The sequence below is a fragment of the Macaca nemestrina genome, chromosome X, assembly GCF_043159975.1.
Source record: "Macaca nemestrina isolate mMacNem1 chromosome X, mMacNem.hap1, whole genome shotgun sequence".
NCBI classification, from domain to species: domain Eukaryota; kingdom Metazoa; phylum Chordata; class Mammalia; order Primates; family Cercopithecidae; genus Macaca; species Macaca nemestrina.
The window spans coordinates 102,819,215-102,827,466 of NC_092145.1; positions in this window are offsets into that span (position 1 = coordinate 102,819,215).

Below are 8,252 nucleotides of genomic sequence, written 5' to 3' on the forward strand. Positions count from 1 at the left end.
GAGCGACACAGAAGACAGGTGATTTCTGCATTTTCAACTGAGGTACTGGGTTTATCTCACTAGGGAGTGCCTGACAATCAGTGCTGGTCAGCCGCTGCAGCACGACCAGCGAGAGCTGAAGCAGGGCGAGGCATCCCCTCACCTGGGAAGCGCAAGGGGGAAGGGAATCCCTTTTCCTACCAGAGGAACTGAGACACACAACACCTGGAAAATCGGGTAACTTCCAACCCGAATACTGCGCTCTACCAACGATCTTAGCAAACGGGCACACCAGGAGACTATATCCCACACCTGGTCAGGAGGGTCCCATGCCCACGGAGCCTCCCTCATCGCTAACTCAGCAGTCTGAGATCTTGCAGCAAGACAGCAGAGAGGCTAGGGGAGAGGCGTCAGCCATTGCTGAGGCTTAAGTAGATAAACAAAGCGGCTGGGAAGCTCCAACTGGGCGGAGCTCACAGCAGCTCAAGGAGTCCTGCCTGTCTCTGTAGACTCCACCTCTGGGGACAGGGCACAGCTAAACAACAACAACAACAACAACAAAAAGCAGGTGAAAACTCTGCAGACGCAAATGACTCTGTCTGACAGCTTTGAAGAGAGCAATGGATCTCCCAACACGGAGGTTGAGATCTGAGAACAGACAGACTGCTTGCTCAAGTGGGTCCCTAACCCCTGAGTAGCCTAAATGGGAGACATCCCCAACTAGGGGCAGACCGACACCCCACACCTCACATGGTGGAGTACACCCCTGAGAGGAAGCTTCCAAAGCAAAAATCAACAGATACACTCGCTGTTCAGCAATATTCTATCTTCTACAGCCTCTGCTGCTGATACCCAGGCAAACAGGGTCTGGGGTGGACCTCAAGCAATCTCCAACAGACATATAGCTGAGGGTCCTGACTGTTAGAAGGAAAACTAACAAGCAGGAAGGACAGCCACACCAAAACCCCATCAGTACATCACCATTATCAAAGACCTGACGCAGATAAAACCACAAAGATGGGGAAAAAGCAGGGCAGAAAAGCTGGAAATTCAAAAAATAAGAGCACATCGCCCCGTGCAAAGGAACGCAGCTCATTGCCAGCAACGGATCAAAGCTGGATGGAGAATGACTTTGACGAGATGAGAGAAGAAGGCTTCAGTCCATCAAACTTCTCAGAGCTAAAGGAGGAATTACGTACTCAGTGCAAAGAAACTAAAAACCTTGAAAAAAAAAGAGTGGAAGAATTGATAACTAGAAAAATAAATGCAGAGAAGGCCATAAACGAACGGACAGAGATGAAAACCATGACACGAGAAATACGTGACAAATGCACAAGCTTCAGTAACCGACTCGATCAACTGGAAGAAAGACTATCAGTGATTGAGGATTTAATGAATGAAATGAAGGGAGAAGAGAAACCTAAAGAAAAAAAAGAAGAAAAAGAAATGAACAAAGCTTGCAAGAAGTATGGGATTATGTAAAAAGACCAAATCTACGTCTGATTGGGGTGCCTGAAAGTGAGGGGGAAAATGGAACCAAGTTGGAAAACACTCTTCAGGATATCATCCAGGAGAACTTACCCAACCTAGTAGGGCAGGCCGACATTCAAATTCAGGAAATACAGAGAACACCACAAAGATACTCCTCGAGAAGAGCAACTCCAAGATACATAATTGCCAGATACACCAAAGTTGAAATGAAGGAAAAAATCTTAAGGCAGCCAGACAGAAAGGTCGGGTTACACACAAAGGGAAGCCCATCAGACTAACAGCAGATCTCTCAGCAGAAACTCTACAAGCCAGAAGAGAGTGGGGACCAATATTCAACATTCTTAAAGAGAAGAATTTTAAAACCAGAATTTCATATTCAGCCAAACTAAGTTTCATAAGTGAAGGAGAAATAAAATCCTTTACAGATAAGCAAATGCTTAGAGATTTTGTCACCACCAGGCCTGCCTTACAAGAGACCCTGAGGGAAGCACTCAACATGGAAAGGAACAACTGGTACCAGCCATTGCAAAAATATGCCAAAATGTAAAGACCATCGAGGCTAGGAAGAAACTGCATCAACTAACGAGCAAAATAACCAGTTAATATCATAACGGCAGGATCAAGTTCACACATAACAATATTAACCTTAAATGTAAATGGACTAAATGCTCCAATTAAAAGACACAGACTGGCAAACTGGATAAAGAGTCAAGACCCATCATTTTGCTGTATTCAGGAGACCCATCTCACATGCAGAGACATACATAGACACAAAATAAAGGGATGGAGGAAGGTCTACCAAGCAAATAGAGAACAAAAAAAGCAGGGGTTGCAATACCAGTCACTGATAAAACAGACTTTAAACCATCAAAGATCAAAAGAGACAAGAAGGCCATTACATAATGGTAAAGGGATCAATTCAACAGGAAGAGCTAACTATCCTAAAGATATATGAACCCAATACAGGAGCACACAGATTGATAAAGCAAGTCCTTAAAGACTTACAAAGAGACTTAGATTCCTATACAATAATAATGGGAGACTTCAACACCCCACTGTCAGCATTAGACAGATCAACGAGACAGAAAGTTAACAAGGATATCCAGGAATTGAACTCATCTCTGCAGCAAGCAGACCTAATCGACATCTACAGAACTCTCCACCCCAAATCAACAGAATATACATTCTTCTCAGCACCACATCACACTTATTCCAAAATTGACCACATAATTTTAAGTAAAGCACTCCTCAGCAAATGTACAAGAACAGAAATTATAACAAACTGTCTCTCAGACCACACTGCAATCAAACTAGAACTCAGGACTAAGAAACTCAATCAAAACCGCTCAACTACATGGAAACGGAATAACCTGCTCCTGAATGACTACTGGGTACATAACGAAATGAAGGCAGAAATAAAGATGTTCTTTGAAACCAATGAGAACAAAGATACAACGTACCAGAATCTCTGGGACACATTTAAAGCAGTGTGTAGAGGGAAATTTATAGCACTAAATGCCCACAAGAGAAAGCAGGAAAGACCTAAAATTGACACTCTCACATCACAATTAAAAGAACTAGAGAAGCAAGAGCAAACACATTCAAAAGCTAGCAGAAGGCAAGAAGTAACTGAGATCAGAGCAGAACTGAAGGAGATAGAGACAAAAAACCCTCCAAAAAATCAACAAATCCAGGAGTTGGTTTTTTGAAAACATCAACAAAATTGATAGACCACTAGCAAGACTAATAAAGAAGAAAAGAGAGAAGAATCAAATAGACACAATAAAAAATGATAAAGGGGATATCACCACCGACCCCACAGAAATACAAACTACCATCAGAGAATACTATAAACACCTCTATGCAAATAAACTAGAAAATCTAGAAGAAATGGATAATTTCCTGGACACTTACCCTCTCCCAAGACTAAACCAGGAAGAAGCTGAATTCCTGAATAGACCAATAGCAGGCTCAGAAATTGAGGCAATAATTAATAGCCTACCAATGAAAAAAAGTCCAGAACCAGATGGATTCACAGCTGAATTCTACCAGAGATACAAGGAGGAGTTGATACCATTCCTTCTGAAACTATTCCAATCAATAGAAAAAGAGGGAATCCTCCCTAACTCATTTTATGAGGCCAACATCATCCTGATACCAAAGCCTGGCAGAGACACAACAAAAAAAGAGAATTTTAGACCAATATCCCTGATGAACATCGATGCAAAAATCCTCGATAAAATACTGGCAAACCGGATTCAGCAGCACATCACAAAGCTTATCCACCATGATCAAGTGGGCTTCATCCCTGGGATGCAAGGCTGGTTCAACATTCGCAAATCAATAAACATAATCCAGCATATAAACAGAACCAAAGACAAAAACCACATGATTATCTCAATAGATGCAGAAAAGGCTTTTGACAAAATTCAACAGCCCTTCATGCTAAAAACGCTCAACAAATTCAGTATTGATGGAACGTACCTCAAAATAATAAGAGCTATTTATGACAAACCCACAGCCAATATCATACTGAATGGGCAAAAACTGGAAAAATTCCCTTTGAAAACTGGCACAAGACAGGGATGTCCTCTCTCATCACTCCTATTCAACATAGTGTTGGAAGTTCTGGCTAGGGCAATCAGGCAAGAGAAAGAAATCAAGGGTATTCAGTTAGGAAAAGAAGAAGTCAAATTGTCCCTGTTTGCAGATGACATGATTGTATATTTAGAAAACCCCATTGTCTCAGACCAAAATCTCCTTAAGCTGATAAGAAACTTCAGCAAAGTCTCAGGATATAAAATTAATGTGTAAAAATCACAAGCATTCTTATACACCAGTAACAGACAAACACAGAGCCAAATCATGAATGAACTTCCATTCACAATTGCTTCAAAGAGAATCAAATACCTAGGAATCCAACTTACAAGGGATGTAAAGGACCTCTTCAAGGAGAACTAGAAACCACTGCTCAGTGAAATAAAAAAGGACACAAACAAATGGAAGAACATACCATGCTCATGGATAGGAAGAATCAATATCTTGAAAATGGCCATACTGCCCAAGGTAATTTATAGATTCAATGCCATCCCCATCAAGCTACCAATGAGTTTCTTCACAGAATTGGAAACAACTGCTTTAAAGTTCATATGGAACCAAAAAAGAGCCTCCATTGCCAAGACAATCCTAAGTCAAAAGAACAAAGCTTCCAGCTTTGTGTCCAGGCATCACGCTACCTGACTTCAAACTATACTACAAGGCTATGGTATACAAAACAGCATGGTACTCGTACCAAAACAGAGATATAGACCAATGGAACAGAACAGAGTTCTCAGAAATAATACCTCACATCTACAGTCATCTGATCTTTGACAAACCTCAGAAAAACAAGAAATGGGGAAAGGATTCCCTATTTAATAAATGGTGCTGGGAAAATTGGCTAGCCATAAGTAGAAAGCTGAAACTGGATCCTTTCCTTACTCCTTATACGAAAATTAATTCAAGATGGATTAGAGACTTAAATGTTAGACCTAATACCATAAAAACCCTAGAAGAAAACCTAGGTAATACCATTCAGGACATAGGCATGGGCAAGGACTTCATGTCTAAAACACCAAAAGCAATGGCAACAAAAGCCCAAGTTGACAAATGGGATCTAAGTATACTAAAGAGCTTCTGCACAGCAAAAGAAACTACCATCAGAGTGAACAGGCAACCTACAGAATGGGAGAAAATTTTTGCAATCTACTCATCTGACAAAGGGCTAATATCCAGAACCTTCAAAGAACTGAAACAAATTTACAAGAAAAAAACAAACAACCCCATCAAAAAGTGGGCAAAGGATATGAACAGACAGTTCTTAAGAGAAGACATTCATACAGCCAACAGACACAGGAAGAAATGCTCATCATCACTGGCCATCAGAGAAATGCAATTCAAAACCACAATGAGATACCATCTCACACCAGTTAGAATGGCAATCAATCAAAAGTCAGGAAACAACAGGTGCTGGAGAGGATGTGGAGAAATAGGAACACTTTTACACTGTTGGTGGGATTGTAAACTAGTTCAACCATTATGGAAAACAGTATGGCGATTCCTCAAGGATCTAGAACTAGAAGCACCATATGACCCAGCCATCCCATTACTGGGTATATACCCAAAGGATTATAAATCATGCTGCTATAAAGACACATGCACACGTATGTTTATTGTGGCACTATTCACAATAGCAAAGACTTAGAATCAACCCAAATGTCCATCAGTGACAGACTTGATTAAGAAAATGTGGCACATATACACCATGGAATACTATGCAGCCATCAAAAAGGATGAGTTTGTGTCCTTTGTAGGGACATGGATGCAGCTGGAAACCATCATTCTCAGCAAACTACCACAAGAACAGAAAACCAAACACCGCATGTTCTCACTCATAGGTGGGAACTGAACAATGAGATCACTTGGACTCGGGAAGGGGAACATCACACTCCGGGGCCTCTCACGGGAAGGGGGGAGGGGGGAGGGATTGCATTGGGAGTTATTCCTGATGTAAATGACGAGTTGATGGGTGCTGATGAGTTGATGGGTGCAGCACGCCAACATGTCACAGGTATACATATGTAACAAACCTGCACGTTATCCACATGTACCCTAGAACTTAAAGTATAATAAAAAAAAAAAAAAAAAGACGATGTTTTCCTTACGATTATGCTGGGCTAATGAGTTTTGAGGAGGAAGAACACATATGTAAACTGTTATTTTCAAACTTTATATCAAGTGTGCATACTATCTACTTGACTTATGAATGTTGAGGTCAATCTTGATCCCCTGGCTGAGGTACTCTTTTTTACTCCTCTTTTCCATACTCAGCCATATTGGGCTCAATATCCATGTAAATTATTTGAAATTCTTCTGCTTGGGAGATTTGACTCTTCTCCCTTATTTATTTATTATATCACTATTGACTCATGGATATTTATTTTATATTTTTTATTACAAGCCATTGCTACTTTATTTTGTTGCATAAATTATCCCGAGTTTGGCCAAAGGTAGCTCTTTTAGTTGGTTCCTCTGTCCCCTTGATATACAACCAACCAATGAGTGTCTTGTTGATGTTGTTGTTGAGCATTTCCTTACTTTCTGGCATTGTAAGTTTCTCCAGGCTCATCTTGAATATTGCTTGCTCTGGTCCATGGAATCAGCCATTTCTTTTAAGGTTCCTTTTATTGGGGAATTGTATTAGAAAGCAAGATCTAAGTGTTGGTGTACTCATTACCACTGTAGTGTTGTTGCTTTTAGGACCTTACAGCTGACAGAAAACAGAAGGTGATTTGTGCATACTAATTTGTGTATATACAAAAATATTTAAATATTTTATTTGTAACCATCTGCAACCATATAATATATTGATCTAAACATGTGTTAATATTGATGTCTCAAAATTTATTCCATTACAACATACATAATTCTAGCTTCCTTCTGTGGCTTACCTATAATTTTTATGCCAAGAGTGAGAAACATGGGTTCTGTCATTTGCCATTAATTTAATAAATTGTTCAATCCCAATATAAAAGTATAGTGGTGTCAGAATTGTTAACCCATTCCTTCTGTGGGAAAAGATTTTGTCAACTACAATGTAATTTTTATGTGTGGCTCTTCTTATCTTTAATCCTATAGTCTTCACTTATTTCCAATGTCGCTTAGGTTTGCAACTTTTTATCCTCCACCTCTTTCAATTATAGATATATATGAGTTAATGTTTCTTATCACAGACTGCATTTCTTACTGAGATCCTCCAAATAACTAGATGATTACTTAAAATTTGCATGCATTAATAAATATCCTTTGTGATATCAAGTTCTATGGATTTTGACAGATGCATAATGACATAATAATATCCACCATTACAGTATCATATACAGAATAGTTTTAACACCCCAAAATGTTTATTTTGCCTCATCTATTTAACCTGTTATTCCTCCTCTTGAACTCCTGACAGCCACGGATTTTTTTTGGTTACTAGTTTTGCCTTTTCTAGAATGGCATATAATTTGAATCATGCAGTGTGTAGGCTTCCAGACTGTTTTTCTCACTTAGCAATATGAATTTAAGGCCTACACATTTTTTCATGATTTCATAGCTCAGGATTTCTCTTTTTATCAAAAAAAATTCAAATGTATAATTATAACATATTTTGTTTATTTATTCACCTACTGGAAGACACCTTGGTTGCTTCCAGTTTTTGGTAACTAATAATAAAGTGGACATAAAACATTAACATATAGGTTTTTGCATGGACATAGTTTTCAAATCGATTAGTAAAAACTCAGGAGAATGATGAATTGTATGGTAAGACTATGATTAGATTTGTAAGAAACTGAAAAACTCACTTCTAAAGTAGCTGTACTATTTTGCATTTCCACCAGCAATGGATGAGTGTTCCTGTTTCTCTGCATTCTCACCAGCCTTTGAGATTGTCAGCTTTTAAAATTTTAATAATTTTAATAGGAGTTTAGCGGTACTTGGTTGTTTTAAGTTACAATTATTTAAAGACAAATAATATTGAATTTCATTTATGCTTATTTGAAATCTGTATACCTTTCTTGGTGAGGTGTCTATTTGGGTCTTTTGCCAAGTTATTATTTGCATTGTTTATTTTCTTATTGTTGAGTTTTAAGAGTTATTTGTATATTTTGGATACAAGTCCTCTATCTGGTAAGTCTTTTATAAATATTTTCTCCTAGTCTGTGCCTTGTCTTTTCATCCTGCTAACAATGACTTCC